General features: G+C 42.3%; 1 long non-coding RNA gene across 1 annotated transcript in view; it reads left to right on the top strand.

Moving 5' to 3' along the window:
- Nucleotides 1-6,811: 6,811 nt before the first annotated feature.
- The window catches only part of LOC126336330 (uncharacterized), a 66,301-nt gene continuing 54,110 nt past the window's right edge, over nucleotides 6,812-19,002 (top strand). The window contains exon 1 of the long non-coding RNA XR_007564947.1: nucleotides 6,812-6,901. This is a non-coding gene — a long non-coding RNA (uncharacterized LOC126336330). The remainder of the gene's footprint in view (nucleotides 6,902-19,002) is intronic.

Consider the following 19,002-nt stretch of genomic DNA (forward strand, 5'->3'; position numbering starts at 1 on the left):
TTTTACTGTACAACAATGAAAGACTGCAACTACAAAGGAAATTCTCTCTATGATTACACGCTAGCAATAAACAAAGGCTACACTAACTACACAAACTACAAGAAAAAATCTGAAGATTCCAGGTTCGAATCCTGGCAGGGTCGCCATATGAAACGTCCCCTTAGAAAAATTATTACAAGACTGTGCTTAAACTGAAACACAATATTTTTTTAGCGCAACGCAATCTGACTTTCAAAAATCCCTACGAAAGAATGGCCCTGACTAACAATAACCTATACGTTTCACAAATCACTTACCTCACAAAAATCTTCGTTACTCAAGCTACTGCAATACAGCGAGCGCCACTACTGCCAGCTAAATAAAAGATTCAAACTACTGAATGCACTAACTACTGATAGGCATAGTTAGCAAATGAAAGATTTTAATAGAGAACAAACAATGTATTTACCTCACTAGTCATAATATATATAGAAGTTCATGACACCAATTCTTACAAATTTAAAAACTCCGCCATCTCTCTCCCCACGTCCACGACTGCTGGCGGCTCACCTCCAACTGCGCAACGCTACGCGCTGTTAGCATCCAGCTGCCGCTGCCCGACACTACAATGGCAGACAACAATGCAAACTAGCCACAGACTGCGCATAGCACAGCCAGTGATTTTTCATACAGAGCGCTACGTGGCGTTACCAGTAAGAAAATGTAAACAGCCAACTTACAATGTGTGGAAAAAAAAGGCCATGTCCAAGCAGTTTGTTTGCAACGGCAGAAAAACGCCGATTTTGCCCGCTCCCAGGAAAAACAGGCTCGTCCACATGCAGCGAACGCTGTGTTTTCAAAACGTGCAACACGTTCTGACAAAAGTAAGATTAAGATTGTGCCTCTTTCTCGCCCTAGTACTGTACAACGACGTTCTACCAAACTCTTTGTCTTATTACGAATTGCCGGGCGTCGTGTTAACCTTCAGTTAGCCACCGGTGCCTCAGTAGCCATGCTTAATCGTGCCACGTACGAACAGACAGGTTAACCACGCCTTTCTAAAACTAGTAAGCTCCTCACTGCTGAGAACGAACAGGAAATTCCAGTGCTTGGACAGTGTAGTTTGCCTTCCACTTACAAATCTCACACTTGGACATTGAATTTTACTGTGTTGATATCAAGGGTCAGTGAGAACATATTCGGGTGAGATGTCTTTGATTTGTTTGGACTTTGCATCCAAGACAATGTACTTTCAGTGTCTCCTTTTGAAATAAAACACAGCGTAGCTAGTTTGCTTAAAGAATTTCCTAAACTATTTTCAGGAGTGAGGAAAGTGAATAACTTTGTAGCGCATGTTACATTGAAATATAATGCACAGCCTACGTTTTTCCGGGCCAGCCCCGTTCCATTTGTTTTAAGAGACAAAGTAGCCAGTGAATCAAAGGAATTGTAAGGTAATGGTGTAATTGCTGCCATTCAAGGCAGTCAATGGGCAAGTCCGCCCGTTTTGTTGCATAAGCCTTCTGATCGCATTCGTATTTGTTCTGACATCAAGTCGACAGTCAACCCACAGAGAGTAGTCGACAATTACCTGCTACCTCATCCTGAGGAACTCTTGGGCAGGCTTGGTGCAGAACGTTACTTTTCTAAGAAATTTGCGTGATGAGATTTTCACTCTGCAGTGGAGTGTGAGCTGATATGAAACTTCCTGGCAGATTAAAACTGTGTGCATCCTGCTGCCATATCGATAAGAAGGTCTCTGAGTTTCTGGAATCTTTTCCCGTGCACTGCAGAAAAATTTGACAGGCCAGGGAAGCAGCCCCCATTTCAAGATTTACACTCGCACGTCTAGGCCTCGTATGTAGAACTCAGCTGTGCACCGGTATTTTTCACGTCGGAATAACCCTGCAGTTCAGCAGGGTGTGATTTTAATTCAACGTGATATTGGAGAATCGCGTGTGTTTATTCCCCAAGTGTTGAAAAATGATGTGTTGCGACTGCTCCACCAGCGAAATTGGGCAATTGTTCGCGCTAAACAATTGGCGCGCCGGCACTGTACTTGGCAGGATATGAACGCCCACATTGAACAGATGACGTAACAGTGTCGCTCATGCGCGGGAAACCAATCCGCTCTGCCACAGACATTCTTAGCTTGGCCTAATATTCAATCCTCATGGCAACGAGTCCACATAGACTTTGCAGAACCATGTTGGAATACTCGTTGGTTCATAGTGGTAGACTATTTTAGCAAATGCCCATTTGCTTTGCCTATAAACTCTGGCGTTGTTTGCATAGAAGGTTTGCCAGAAGTACTTGTGGGCGAGCAACGGACCACAGTTCACTTCGCGTGATTTTTAACAGTTTTGTGAACAAAATGGCATTCGTTATCTAACAAGTGCTCCGTTTCACTCTCTGTCCAACGGAGAAGCAGAACTCTTCGTGCGCACTTTTAAACGATGGCGAAGCTTCGCATCACCCACATACTGGAACAGGCGCTGCAGCTCTTTCTCGCCCCCTATCGCTCCCACCCACGAGACTGACCATCAGCGGCGCAACTTCCCATGGCCGCCGCCATCGGACACTGCTACACCTGCTACTCCAACAGTAGCATCCGGCACCGCCCATGGTCCGCAAGTGTGGTTTTTCGCCGCGCGATCTTTTCAGGGTTTATGGCAACCGTGGGCGCTGGAAAAGAGGCATGATCCAAGAATGCATTGGCTCTTGCTGCCACCAGAACCAAATTCGTGCGTGTCATTTGCCCCGTGGTCCTGCTGCCTTTGTTCCTCCAGATTCACGGGCTCACGGGACCGCCCGCTGGTGCCACCAGGGCACCTCAGGACGAGCGGATGGGCGATGCGCCCTCGCCCTCCCCGACCGATGGACGTGGACCCGTCGTCGCCATCTACATCTACATCTACATGATTACTCTGCAATTCACATTTAAGTGCTAGGCGGAGGGTTCATAGAACCACAATCATACTATCTCTCTATCACTCCACTCCCGAACAGCGCGCGGGAAAAACAAACACCTAAACCTTTCTGTTCGAGCTCTGATTTCTCTTATTTTATTTTGATGATCATTCCTACCTATGTAGGTTGGGCTCAACAACAAAATATTTTCGCATTCGGAAGAGAAAGTTGGTGACTGAAATTTCGTAAATAGATCTCGCCCCGACGAAAAACGTCTTTGCTTTAATGACTTCCATCCCAACTCGCGTATCATATCTGCCACACTCTCTCCCCTATTACGTGAATACAAAACGAGCTGCCCTTTTTTGCACCCTTTCGATGTCCTCCGTCAATCCCACCTTGTAAGGATCCCACACCGCGCAGCAATATTCTAACAGAGGACGAACGAGTGTAGTGTAATCTGTCTCTTTAGTGGACTTGTTGCATCTTCTAAACGCAACCTTTGGGTCGCCTTCCCCACAATATTATCTACGTGGTCTTTCCAACTGAAGTTGTTCGTAATTTTTACAACCAGGTCCTTAGTTGAATTGATAGCCTTGAGAATTGTACTATTTATCGAGTAATCGAATTCCAACGGACTTTTTTTTGGAACTCATGTGGATACACTTTTAGTTATTTAGCGTCAACTGCCACCTGACACACCATACAGCAATCTTTTCTAAATCGCTTTGCAACTGATACTGGCCTTCGGATGACCTTACTAGACGGTAAATTACAGCAACATCTGCGAACAACCTAAGAGAACTGCTCAGATTGTCACCCAGGTCGTTTATATAGATCACCCCAGGACACCCTCAGGCCTGGACCTGTGTCCAGGCAACAGTTTTCCAGCGAATGTCCCTGTTGCCTCAAGCCAGATGGCGGGGTACGGTCGGGAGTGCGGCATTCCGGAGAGGGAGGGGGGGGGGGGAGGAATGTGTTGGCGTAAACTGTCGCCAGCACACTAGTCGGTAAAGATTTAGCGTGAACGCTGATAGTAGGCACTGGATCAAGCGCGCTTGTCACGAGATAGGCCCGAAACACATGGACAAGCAATAGGCCGCCAACGCCCTCTCGAGAGCATGTATTTAGGTCGCCTCAGCTGACAGGAGAACCTCAGTCAATGGCTCAGACTCACTCATCTACTTTGGCGTCTGTTAGTTCACTCGCAGAGTGGGTTTAGTTCATCAGAAGCTATGACAGTACTTAACGACCGGATCAGTGTCTATAGTGGGTCTAGTTTATCTCAACCAGGTTGTATTTTACACCAGTCTGCAAGAGGACCATTACTGATGAGCTTGTACCGTAACACATGCACTCTATCCAGTTAAGTAAATTTTCGGTTCAGCCAATAATAACTGTATTAATCCACATGTGCATCTGTCTTGTAGAAAGAGGGTACCGGCCACCCATAACAACATCCTATCCCTCTACAGATTCTGCTGCCACTGACGTCAGCTTTATTATTTTGTAAGTTCGTAGGCCGAGTGACGTTGAGGAAACCAGTTTGGTTACGTCATGTCCACTTCCACCTTCATTTTTGCAGAGTGTAATGCATATTATATACTATCTAATGTTACACTACTGGTCATTAAAATTGCTACACGACGAAGATGACGTGCTACAGACGCGAAATTTAACCGACAGGAAGAGGATGCTGTGATATGCAAATAATTATCTTTACAGAGTATTCACACAAGGTTGGTGCCAGTGGCGACACCTACAACGTGCTGATATGAGGAAAGTTTCCAACCGATTTCTCATACACAAACAGCAGTTGACCGGCGTTGCCTGGTGAAACGTTGTTGTGATGCCTCGTGTAAGGAGGAGAAATGCGTACCATCACGTTTCCGACTTTGATAAAGGTCGGATTGTAGCCTATCACGATTGCGGTTTATCGTATATCGACATTGCATCTCTCATTGGTCGAGATCCAATGACTGTTAGCAGAATACCGAATCGGTGGCTTCAGGAGGATAATACGGAATGTCGTGCTGGATCCCAACGGCCTCGTATCACTAGCAGTCGAGATGACAGGCATCTTATCCGCATGGCTGTAACGGATCGTGCAACCACGTCTCGATCCCTGAGTCAACACATGGGGTCGTTTGCAAGACAACAACCATCTGTACGAACAGTTCGACGACGTTTGCAGCAGCATGGACTTTCAGCTCGGAGACCATGGCTGCGGTTACCCTTGACGCTGCATCACAGACAAGAGCGCCTGCGACGGTGTACTCAGTGACGAACCTGGGTGCACGAATGGCAAAAGGTCATTTTTTCGGATGAATCCAGGTTCTGTTTACAGCTTCATGATGGTCGCATCCGTGTTTGGCGAAATCGCGATGAACGCACATTGGAAGCGTCTATTCGCATCGCCATACTGGCGTATCACCCGGCGTGATGGTATGGGGTGCCATTGGTTACACGTTTCGGTCACCTCTTGTTCTCATTGACGGCACTTCGAACAGTGGACGCTACATTTCAGATGTGTTACGACCCGTGCTCTTCCCTTCGTTTGATCCCTGTGAAACCCTACATTTCAGCAGGATAATGCACGACCGCATGTTGTAGGTCCTGTAAGGGCCTTTCTGCGTACAGAAAATTTTCGACTGCTGCTCTGGCCAGCACATTTTCCAGATCTCTCACCAACTGAAAACGTCTGTTCAATGGTGGCCGAGCAACTTGCTCGTCACAATATGCCAGTCACTGCTTTTGATGAAGTGTGGTATCGTATTGAAGCTGCATGGTCAAATGCACCTGTACACGCCATCCAAGCTCTGTCTGACTCAATGCCCAGGCATATCAAGGCCGTTATTACGGCCAGAGGTGGTTGTTCTGGGTACTGATTTCTCATGATCTAGGCACCGAAATTGCGTTTAAATGTAATCACGTGTCAGTTCTAGTATAATATATTTGTCCAATGAATACCCGTTTATCATCTGCATTTCTTCTTGGTGTAGCAATTTTAATGGCCAGTAGTGTATTTAATATCTGTATTGTATACATCGGGTGGGGGGGGGGGGGGAGGGGGAGACGAATAACCGAGAAAGTGTAATATCTCGCGTAAAAAAGCTGCTGTGTAGTCAGTACCAGGCAGAGGCAATCAGTGCACATATTGCTGTCAGTGCCGACATTATCCCACGACTTATTCTCGAAAAAATTAATTTGATAAGGAGACTCCCATCTTGTAGTTGGAAAAAAAGGAAGCATTGTTGAAGAACGAAAATATTGTATTAAACGGTTCGAAGATTTTGTAATCACTTTCATATTAGACGTTGTTACGTATTTCGTCGTTTCAACAATAGTAATAACCTATACGATACTGGTGATAATTGGAAACCAAATCCTTATTATTTTAGATAGAAATTCTAATCATTCACTTTACTATTCATGCCACGTGTTTTGACAAATTAATGTGGTATTTCAAATAAAACCCTAATACTCCACGATCAGTCGAAAGATAACGAAACTAAGTTTTCAGCAAGTGATACTAAGCAAAGACACAAAAGCATTATACTATACTCTTATTCACTACAATGGTATTAAAAGCACTTCATTTTTTTTAAGTATTTGTTGTCTTATGAAAAGTAGGACACACTGATGTAACACGTGTGAATGCTAGGAGTGTAACTTACGACGAACAATGAAATTGCATAATAATAATATTTGTTCAATTTGGGAAAAAAGAAATCACCACCTCGCTGGATAAAACATTACGGCGAAAGGTGTCCATTACAATCAATTATCTTCCATATATTCTGTTTCTGCGTAGCGTCGTCTCGCGAGCAGTCTTTGCTATTATATCTGTGGCACATTTATCGACTTCCGTATATTCAAGGTGCTTCGGTCCACAAGTGCATCTCGCTGAGGTCTTTGAGGCGGCAGTGAATTAGGGACGAGTGTGGTCGCACCACGTGGCCTGCTGGCTTGGAAGGACAAGATGGCGTTCTGCTTCTGTCTATTCCGTTGGGTGAGTTCTGGAGTGAAAACGTGTGTTGTCTGTGAATGATCTGGTGTGTACTGACTGAGGCTGCTTTTAAATGTATTGAGAAAGACAGAAAGCGATAAGTAAAAGCAGCTTATAGTTTGAATTCATGAAATATCACTGAGAATCGAATGTAATATTTTCTATACGTAGACTCCAAGATACAAGGTAATGCGTTTCTTTCTTTTTTACGACTTGACGGGCTATATTGGAAGTGTAGTTGCTTAGGCACTTTAACGAATGAGTAGCAGAGTGGTACCTGTGATTACGATCAGTGTGCTTGTGGGTCAGATTGCTCTCTATTTACGTGCTCCGTCTGATTCGTGACCCGATTTAACAAAGCGATGTTTCATTCACCTAATAAGGGGCGTGTGCCTGTATTTTATTCACCAAGTAAGTGGTGTGTCTTAAGTGATTCTTAAATGTACATTGAAGATCTGATTATTGTATGGGTATGCTAGGAGCAGCACGTGTTAAATGTAACTTGAATGGGTGTGATCAACGTAACCTTTTGTATGCTTGAAGTATGATAATAATCTAAGTCGATACAAATCCGTATTACTCATATATTCAGTTAAATGAAATGCAATGTTGTGAGATAAGACATTAGTGACAGTAAGGTACTGTACATATGCCTGTGCAGAAGTGATTAAGCTACATATCTCAATGCTTACTTCAGTCAAGGTTTCACTCAACCTCAATTTGGTCATTAAGAGTATCTGAAATAAGCCATTATTTGCATTAGTAAGTTGTTTTCAGGTCAAGCAAGGAAGTTAAATTATTGTTGGTTGCAATGCCTGTGTTTTTACAGCGTCTTCACAATGTCATTCGCAATTGCAGGCACGTCTGAAGGAATGACGGTGTGAAGATGCAGATACTGTATAAACACAAACACATCAATAATTTATCTGTGCTCCGACGGGCTATGATGATATTTTCTCTCTCCTCGCCCAAGAATGTGCTAGCTAAGTGTTGTGGACTCCGTGACATGTGGGAGTCTGGATCGCTTCTGGAGGCATTCTCGAATAGACAAAGTGGCTAAGGTGACCGCTCACAATAAGCGGGAAACCCAGGTTCGAGGTCCGGTCCGGCACAAATTTTCATGTGTCGCTAATAACTAACGTCAATCCGAATTCCCAAAAAGCATATCCATTTTGGACAATAGGCTCTCTATTGCACCTGATCCATATTAACGACATAGGAGACAATCTGAGTTTGTGTCGTAGATTGTTTGCAGATGACGTTGTCATTTACCGTCTTGTAAAGTCATCAGATGATCAAAACGACTTGCAGAATGATTTAGATAAGATATCTGTATGGTTCGAAAAGTGGCAATTGACCCTGAATAAGGAAAAGCGTGACGTTATTCACATGAGTACTAAAAGAAATCAGCTAAATTTCGATTTCGCGATAAGTCACACAAATCTGAAGGCTGTAAATTCAACTAAATACTTAGGGTTTACAATTACAAATAACCGAAATTGGAACTATCACATAGATAATATTGTGGGTAGAGCAAACCAAAAACTACGATTCATTGGCAGAGAACTTAGGTGCAACATGTCTACTAAAGAGACTGCTTACACCAAGCTTGTCCGCCATATTCTGGAGTATTGCTGTTGCGGTGTGGGATCCGAATCAGGTGGGACTGACGGATGACATCGAAAAAGTACAAAGAAGGGCAGCTCGTTTTGAATTATCGCGAAGTAGGGGGAGAGTGTCAGACTTGATACGTAAATTGGAGTGGCAATCATTAAAACAAAGGCGTTTTTCGTTGCGACGTGATCTTCTCATGAAATTTCAGTCACCAGTTTTCTCTTCCGATTGCGAAAACATTCTGTTGGCCCCCACCTACATAGGGAGAAATGATTATCACAATAAAATAAGAGAAATCAGGGCTCGCACAGAAAAATTTAAGTGCTCGTTTTTCCCGCGTGCCGTTCGAGAGTCGAACGATGGAGAGACAGTTTGAAGGTGGTTCATTGAACCATCTGCCAGGCACTTTATAGTGAATAACAGAGTAATCACGTAGTTATAGATGTAGATGTAGAAGGTAAGTTAGTCTCGAAAGCTTCGTTATTGTGGTATGTGACAGCGTTACATTACTAAGTCACAATCAGTGCTATAATTTTCGTTGCATTAGATATGAATGTCTGTGACGACTCATTACTGAAGGTGGTCAGATTTCGTAATAATATTACTCCCTGTGGGCTTTATTCGCTTTGCACAGATGGTATCTTTAATCAGAGCAATTTCAAGTGGAGCTTTAATGTCCACTGCTGTTAACAAAGTACACATTCAATTTAACGGGCATGGATATTAATCAAAGAAATTACTCGTTGCTACGTGTTATTTGTAACTGAATCTCTCAATTTAATAATCTAATCCTTCATCAAATATTTGGGCTATCCATATAAGGTGGGGGGAGGAGGAGGGGGAGGAGCTGAAAATGTAAATTCAGATGTAATAGATCTTTCGTACTGCAATGCAAAAGTTGCGACAGTGAGAATGTCCAGTCTGAATTCGTATCCGCTTGAGTTACTACTCTGGTAAAGGTCGTAAAACTAATTGGAGTGCTAGATTGTGTAAGCTTTCAGACTGTGAGCAGAAAGTAATTGACAGCTTGAGAAACGAGCGACAGTGGATGGATGCTGCAGTCATGCCGACTCGCAGAGTGGGCAGAGAGCAAAGCCGTGCTGGGAGGGACGCGAATCAAGCGATTAAATGGCCAGAGACAGAGCAGAGCGCGCGCTTCGCGACGGCACTCGCGGCTCAAAGCGGCCGCCGCAGATGAAAGACCACGACGACGATCAGGCGGCGCACAAAGCCAGCCGGCGCAGCACGGCGGGGTACTGCGCAGCAGAGCGCAGGTGCTCCCGCCTATTTCGCCCTCTCAGCTTTGTGCTTTTCCTGAGCTACGATATCTCTCAGATATAACTGCCGCCTTAACTCTCGACAGATCTCGGCAGAAGAATGCCAAAATTATTTCGAGCCAGTCAGGCTGATTCACTACTCCTTGACTTTCGGAAAATACCTCGTACCAGGGCAACACTTACTGATTAATGGATACGGGGTAAGAAGAGGAGGCAGGACGCAGCACGTTATCTTCTATTGAGAGAAGAGTTGTAAATCTACCTCAGGCTGCTGTAGACCATCATAAATAAGAATATTCCACGGTAGTTTTCCTAGTAGCTTTGATCAGTTACAGTCGTACTGCATTACCTGTATGTTAGCTGTGTTGCGTACCTATTGGGCGTTACCTCATAATGATCTTTCTTTACGTCTGGGATCAGTGTCTTACTAGACTCCCCTAAAAATCGAAAGTTGTGAATCATCTAGTAACTGAGTGAGGATATACAAAGGAACGTCTTGTTCTAATAGTTTTCCTCCTGTGTGTCACTTACAACTAAAGCGTATTGCTATCAAAATTGAAATTATCAAAGTTCAGCTCAGGTTTTATTCGGTAATTGTTGATCTGTAATGTGTAAAAGAGTAATGTTACAGTATATGTATATCAAGTATCACTGCAATACTTCGTCGAACTTATATCAAATATTTTTTCTATTATTCGTAAATAACTTTCGTATTTATGAATAACTAGGAAGCTCTGGCCTTTGATCATGACGCAGAATGTTCTACTAGCATAAAAACAACAATAATTATGTACATTTTTTTATCTTTGTGCATTTAAACTGCACGTGCATGAAAATTAATTGCTTTGGTTGGGTAAAAGCGCAGTAGCTACGTGATCAAATAACTTTTATTGCTTGTAGAGTACAATTTATATTCTGTACGGATATAAAATACACAGTGGACTGACACTGACTGATGTCCTGTTCTAATTACGTGCAAAACAAAGAACCACACCAACAAAACAAGAGAGGTAGTCGGCTTCCAATTTCTCTCTTACACATTCATGTAGGTTTCTTTCCATGCCAATGCTACCAGGACTACGAGTAACATACAAAGAAAACGTAAGTAGGAAGAAAATAAGCGAAAGTAACTAATAAAACAAAAGAGATAAATGTATTATGTCGTTTACTGTAAATTTCTTTAATTGCGGATAACTTTGTACTTCTTCGAATTTTACCTACGCTGAGTGGATAACAGCCTGCGCTGCAGCCATCTGTAATCAACTCTCTAGTGTTTAGCGACTCGACAAAAAACATCGCTCCTTCACATTTATTATTACTGATAGCTAATGTATTTATATTGAAACTAAATTACAGCTGAATGTTTACTTACTGGAATGTGTCAGCTTTCCTAATTGGATACATCATTTCGCCCTGAGGGGATTCATTTCTCCTACTTTCCACTCAGAGTGGCATATGAACATGACACGCTCAGGGAATCCTAAATCACCATTCTATGTACTTACTGGAGAAAACGGCATGTCCTGCATCTGCTGGGGACGATGGGACTCATTTGTAGTCTCTCTGATTTTCAGAAGAAGACTGTACACTCAGCGTCCATTATTTCTCCCGTCCCAATCCGGCTGCCATTGATCAAGTGTTCAGTCGCGAAAATCCAACTCTTTACTTATTTTGAACCTGTAGTTCTTTGTCCGTCGTCTATGTTGTCCCGGCGCAATCAATGTGCAAGATATCGCACTATGATGTCAGTGGGACATATTCCCAGAGTGATGAGAAGAGCCTGTGCTAGTGTAGTACTGTATGACCCGTCATCCTTAGGAGAACCCCTCGTTGTGTACGTTTTAGGGTGGCTCTGCGTCGTATCAGGCGAAACCAGTAAGACTAAACACTTCCTGAAAAGCCCACAATTGGTCACTATTGGATTGTGGTACTGTTCAGGACCCTCCACGGGTAAGTTGGCAGCGCCAGCGGTGCCGAGTTTGTGCATGATTGTGGCAGCCTATAGGCAGATCGTATGTACATAAGCCGAGAAGTTTCTTCTCCCGTCGAGGAAAACTCCTGAATACCCGCACAGTGTGAAACATTTCCAGTATTCTCTAGTGGTCAGATTAACTTTTACTATGAATTTAACAAATGTGTTGGTGCCGAACACAACAAAAATACATCGGCCGACTCTGAAAGGATAGGGACTGACAAACCCTAATTGACAACATACTGTTGGACGTAATGCTCTGTTACCTGACCTGACCTTCAGTGCAGTAATCAGTACACTGTGCTCCAAAAACGTGAATTCTGCCTGATTAAGTTTCCAGCCCAACCAGGCTTCGGGAATTTTGATACAACAACAAATAATGGTAAGCTAATTCTGGTACAAGTCTATTGTTGAGGCCCAGTGGTCCCAAAATAAGTAGTTGTACTTTCTTAATTACATAGAAACTATCAAAGATGGCGCTAATCAGAATTCACGGAGCTTGCTGAGATAAGCGTGTGCAGATACCAGTGGTAGAAAGGCCACACACGAAACGTCGTTCACGTAAGAGCTAATGTTGTATAAAAGCGACAGCTCAGCTAATCTACAGGATGTTTATAAATGAATATCGGGGTTTCAACGCTTTATAATATTCATTACATTAAACTTACAGTTGTAAATGATATGTCAAATACAAGAGCAACTCAACAGTTGTGTTTGGACCAGTGCGCATGGGCAGCGCGCATTGTTTCCGCTGCAGTCCGCTAGACAGCGGTAGTAGCGAAGATAGCGACAAGTCAACAGAAAGCGTTTTGTGTTTTGCAGTTTGCAAAGGCCGAATCTGTAGTTACTGTACAATGTGTGTTACAGCTGAAGTTCGGTTGTGATCCTCCAAGTGACAATAACATTCGTAGATGGTATCATCAATTTGAAGGTACTGACTGCCTTTGCAAAGGGAAGAGCACAAGATGACCAGGAATTAGTGAAGAGACTGCTGAGGGATTGAACCTACTGTAACTGGCACTTCTTGCCTTGATACACTAGAGCAATGGCTCTTCCCTCAGTTGGAAGAAGATGAGCCAGAGAACCTCATTTTCCAATAAGATAGCGAAGTACGCGATTGTTTGAAATTCACCGTACCCAAGTGCTGGATAGGCCACAAAAGACCCAATGATGGGGCTTGCTTTGCATGGCCTCCACGTTCACCCAACTTAACGCCATGCGATGTTTTGCTTTGGGGCTTCATCAAGGATTGTATGTACGTGCTTCCGCTACCAGCAGACCTTCCTGAATTAAGAAACCGGATTGAAGCAGCTGTTGCTACAATCACTGAACACACACTTATCAACGTTTGGGAAGAACTCCTCTATAGACTTGATGTGAGATGTGTAATAAATGGTGCTCACGTTGAACATAGTTTGAGTTGCTCTTTCATTTGACATATCATTTATAACTGTAAGCTTAATATAATAAATATCATAAAGCGTTAAAACCGCGATATTCATTTGTAAACACCCTGTATATTGGGTACATGCTCTTGTAGTTGAGACGCTTGGTCTGGCAGACGCTTCAATATAGACGCCACTCCGCGGAATCCCGCTTACAAAGTTTCAAGAACCAGTTCTGAGGAATCTACGCATACACTATCGTCTCTATATATTACCCCCATACGGCTGCCGAAGGCAATATTATACTAATTACACCATTCACAGATGCATTTAAGCAAGCATATCACATGCGAATTGATCAGAAATGAGCTCTGATAATTGATACAATGGGGAGTAACCTGTCCTGAGCAGAACACATCTGTACGTAAGCCTGAGCCTCATTTACAATATATTATTAAAACGGTATCCCGGAACCCGGTACCAGTTGCAGCAACAAAAATTCCATTTTCTATATTTCGCACAGGTATTGACCGAACTTAAAATACTGTCGTAATCTGCACATTAAGAGGTTTAATTTTACTTTAAAAGTTTAATACTTACGACTGGTATTACAGTTTGAAACTGTTTGTTTGTCTTCGACCAGCTTAACTAACGGTGCGCAAATACCCAGACTTCATTCACCCTTTATTTGAGAAGGAGATCACTTAGCAACTTCCAACGAACTTTAAACAAAATTTCAAGCCTTTTACAAAACATTTCCTTGCTAACACCCCCCTCTCTCCCTTCACAAAACGATGAAAAGAGATAAGTTTATCACTTACTACATTTTCGATCTTCATGCAGTCAGATTTCAGCATCAGGCATGATGTTTCAATTTATTACATCTTACTACTAGATCTATTCGCAACACAATTTACAGACAGTATTCACTTATATTACTGAACGTACCTGCAAAGTATGTCATTTTACGATACAATGGTCAGGAGATGTGAATTGAGGTCCCGGTGGAGGTTCGAGTCCACCCTCGGGGATGGGTGTGTGTGTTTGTCCTTAGGATAATTTAGGTTAAGTAGTGCGTAAGCTTAGGGACTGAAGACCTTAGCAGCTAAGTCCCATAAGATTTCACACACACACACAGATATGAACTGATAATCATTTAGATGCCTGACAAACTAGCTTCTACCTGAAATGATGCGCAATAAAACTACAACAGCAGACATGACGTTTTAATATATTACTTCTTTATTAATAACTCTATCCGCAACATACTTTTGATGCAGTATTTACGAAAAAAATGGTTCAAATGGCTCTGAGCACTATGGGACTTAATATCTGAGGTCATCAGTCCCCTAGAACTTAGAACTACTTAAACTTAACTAACCTAAGGACATCACATACATCCATGCCCGTTGCAGGATTCGAACCTGCGGCCGTAGCAATCGCGCAGTTCCGGACTGAAGCGCCTAGAACCGCTCGTCCACCGTGGCCGGCACAGTATTTACGCGTTCCACTGAATGTACCTGCAAAATTATATTACTGTATGACACACAGTTCGGGAGATATGTCATCAATATTGAGATGCGTGAAAAATTAGTTTTTACTTAATTCGGGGCGTAAATTATCCTGTTTATATTCATCCAGTGTTTCATAATGAGAGTACTTAGTGAACTTCCGAGAAGCTGTAAGCACAAGTTCACACCTTTCCTAAATTTCTATTCGCTTATATTTTTAAAGGCAAATATTTAACATATTAACTAATTTGTAAAATAGTCATATGTTTGATGCTGTTTTGTGAATGGGAGTTAAGATCTTTACTTGTACCATTATAGTTGGTGGTGACCTCAGTCTGTCCTCAATATGTTGGTGAATCTACATCTACATCGGTGGCAGGTATAAAACATCATCCAAAATTGTTCTAAATGTTTCAGCCGAAAGTTATTCTCAGTAATTGATTCAAGAGTCTATTCAGTATGTAAATGGTTGCGGTAACATATTAGACATCTTAAAGAAAAACAACGCTGTGATAAGAGAGAGTGTCCTCATGGACACAGGGATTCGTGATTACAAGGTCGTTTTAGTGAGTCTGAACACCGTAAAATCCAAATACACCAAAAATATACGCAAAGTATACCTGTTTCTAAAAAAGCAGGTAAAATTTGCTTGACGCCTTTCTAAAAAAAATTATTCGTTTATTCCAAACTAACTGTGCAAGCGAAGACCGGCTGCGGCTTAAATTCAAGGAAATAATATTAACACCTATTAAGAATTTCGAAGCAAGTAAATTAATAAGAGACGAACAGATCTTTCATGGTGCACGAAACATGTCGGGATACTGTTACAGAAGCAACGAGAGTCAGCAGCTCGTGGTCTAGTGGCTAGCATTGCTGCTATGCATCACGTGGTCACGGGTTCGATTCCCGCCCGAGGACTGGATGTTTCTGTTGTCCTCCTCCTCCTCCTCATTATTCGTGACAGTGGCTAGATTGGACTGTGTAAAAATTGGACAGTGTATCAATTGGGACTTTGTAAGGGCTCTGATAACCGCACAGTTGAGCGCCTCACAAACCAAACAACAACATCATCAGAGGCAATGAGAAAACATTCCAGATTTAAATGTACATAAAATCTTTATGATTGGCGTTATCTCCGCGCGAGAATGTTAAAAAACTCGCTCGACGCGCATGAGCTGTAGCTTACGTAGTTTTTGTAGGCCAATTTGAGGTAGACCACAACTTCCCGCATCGTGTTCGTCTCAACTTGCTACCTCAATATGCTACCTCAAAACAGCCTGCAAAAACTACGTAAGCTACAGCGCCCACGCGTGGAGCGAGTTTTTCAACATTCTCACGCTGTCTTCGCACAAACCATTAGTTCTAGGGAATTAGTTGTAGGAAATTTAATATAGATTAATTTTGTACTGCGATTTCAGTGGAGGTTGCGGTTTTAGAGTTATTCAAGAAAAACGTACAAAAGTAATGTTAAATGTGCTCTATCCCGGAAACCAATAGGAATAGAGCATACGTCCAATGAGGTTTTTTTTCGGAATCGCTAATACTATCACCCCTCAAAACATGTACCTTTCCCTGTATACAGGCAGATAAAAATTTGCCTGACATCTTCCTAGGAAACAGTCTCTATTCCTTCCAAAGTAGCGATCTATATAACTGAGGAGCCATTGCATTCATACTAACAAGCATCTGGCTAGTTTATATGGCTGACTTAAAGTACATAAAGCTGGTATTCCCGTACGCCCAGTGGTGCCACCCTTCGCTGCTCCTTGTCAGTTATTACTGAAGGAACTAGATCACATCATTACAAAGAAAATCAATTTTAATCCTAAGTTTGGCATAAAAAATTCCACAGCTTTCGTGGGCAAAAAATACGCAAATCCCACACATTTCTAAACTAGTATCGTTTGGCCACAAATGTTTCTACTGAGGAATGTGTAAACATATTAACAGATCTTTTGAACAAATCCTGTAGAATAACATGACATAGTCTCTCCAACTGGCCTGTGTGTAAAAGTAAATTGTTTCTAGTTTCAGAACACATATTACAGGCAGTCTAATGACTTAGCTGTAGGTTCTCTTCTCAGTTCGAAAGCTTCTATTCTCTTCTTGTCTAAGCTGTTTATCGTCCACGTTTCACTTCCATACATGACTGCACTCCATACAAATTCTTTGAGAAACGACTTCCTGCACTTGAATCAATACCCGATGTTAGCAAATTTCTCTTCTTAAGAAATGCTTTCCTTGCAATTGCTAGTCTACATTTTATATCCTCTCTACTTCGACCATCATCAGTTATTTTGCTCCCCAAATAGCAAAACTCCTTTACTACTTTAAGTGTCTCATTTCCTAATCTAATTCCCTCAGCATCACCCGACTTAATTCGACTACATTCCAATCTCCTCGTTTTGCTTTTGTTGATGTTCGTCTTCTATCCTCCTTTCAAGACACTGTCCATTCCCTTCAACTGCTCTTCTAAGTCCTTTGCCGTCTCTGACAGAAATACAATGTCATCGGCGAACCTCAAAGTTTTTATTTCTTCTCCCTGGATTTTAATACCTACTCCAAATTTTTCTCATGTTCCCTTTACTGCTTGCTCAATATACATATTGAATAACATCGGAGAGAGGCTACAACCCTGTCTCACTCCCTTCCCAACCACTGCTACCCTTCCATGTCCCTTGACTCTTATAACTGCCATCTGGTTTCTGTACAAATTGTAAATAGCCTTTCGCTCCCTGTATTTTACCCCTGCCACCTTTAGAATTTGAAAGAGAGTATTCCAGTCAACATTGTCAAAAGCTTTCTCTGAGTCTACAAATGCTAGAAACGTAGGTTTGTCATTCCTTAATCTAGCGTCTAAGATAAATCGTAGGGTCAGTATTGCCTCACGTGTTCCAGCATTTCGGCGGAATCCAAACTGAACATCCCCCGAGGTCGGCTTCTACTAGTTTTTCCATTCCTCTGTAAAGAATATGCGTTAGTATTTTGCAGCTGTGACTTCTTAAACTGATAGTTCGGTAATTTTCACATCTGTCAACACCTGCTTTCTTTGCGATTGCAATTAATATATTCTTCTTGAAGTCTGAGGGTATTTTGCCTGTCTCATACATCTTGCTCAACAGATGGTAGAGTTTTGTCAGGACTGGCTCTCCCAAGGCCGTCAATAGTTCTAATGGAATGTTGTCTACCCCGGGGGCCTTGCTTCGACTCAGGTCTTTCAGTGCTCTGTCAAACTCTTCATGCAGTATCGTATCTCCCATGTTATCCTCATCTACATCCTCTTCCATTGTCCTCAAATACATCGCCCTTGTATAGACCCTCTATATCCTTCTTCCACCTTTTTGCTTTTCCTTCTTTGCTTAGAACTGGGTTTCCATATGAGCTCTTGATATTCATACAAGTGTTCTCTTTTCTCCAAAGGCCTCTTTAATTTTCCTGTAGGCAGTATCTATCTTACCCCTAGTGAGATAAGCCTCTACATCCTTACATTTGTCCTCTAGCCATCACTGCTTAGCCTTTTTCACTTCCAGTCGATCTCATTTTTGAGACGTTTGTATTCCTTTTTGCCTGCTTCATTTACTGCATTTTTATATTTTATCCAGTGATCAATTAAATTTAATATTTCTTCTTTTACCCAAGGATTTCTACTAGCCCTCGCCTTTTTACCTACTTGATCATCTGCTGCCTTCACTACTTCATCCCTCAGAGCTACCCGTTCTTCTTCTACTGTATTTCTTTCCCCCATTCCTGTCAATTGTTCCCTTATGCTCTCCCTGAAACTCTGTACAACCTCTGGTTTAGTCAGTTTATCCAGGTCCCATCTCCTTAAATTCCCACCTTTTTGCAGTTTCTTCAGTTTTAATCTACAGTTCATAACCAACAGATTGTGCTCAGAGTCCACATCTGCCCCTGGAAATGTCCTACAGTTAAAAACCTGGTTCCTAAATCTCTGTCTTACCATTATATAATCTATCTGATACCTCCTAGTATCTCCAGGATTCTTCCATGTATACAACCTTCTTTTATGATTCTTGAATCAAGTGTTAACTTTAATTAAGTTATGCTCTGTGCAAAATTCTACCAGACAGCTCCCTCTTTCATTTCTGTCCCCCAATCCATGTTCACCTACTATGTTTCCTTTTCTCCCTTTTCCCCGCGCTCGAATTCCAGTCCCCTGTGACTATTAAATGTTCGTCTCCCTTCACTACCTGAATAATTTCTTTTATCTCATCATACATTTCTTCAATTTCTTCGTCATCTGCAGAGCTAGTTGGCATATAAACTTGTACTACTGTATTAGGCATGGGCTTCGTGTCTATCTTGGCACAATAATACGTTCACTATG

Source organism: Schistocerca gregaria, chromosome 2 (assembly GCF_023897955.1).
Source record: "Schistocerca gregaria isolate iqSchGreg1 chromosome 2, iqSchGreg1.2, whole genome shotgun sequence".
Classification (NCBI taxonomy): domain Eukaryota; kingdom Metazoa; phylum Arthropoda; class Insecta; order Orthoptera; family Acrididae; genus Schistocerca; species Schistocerca gregaria.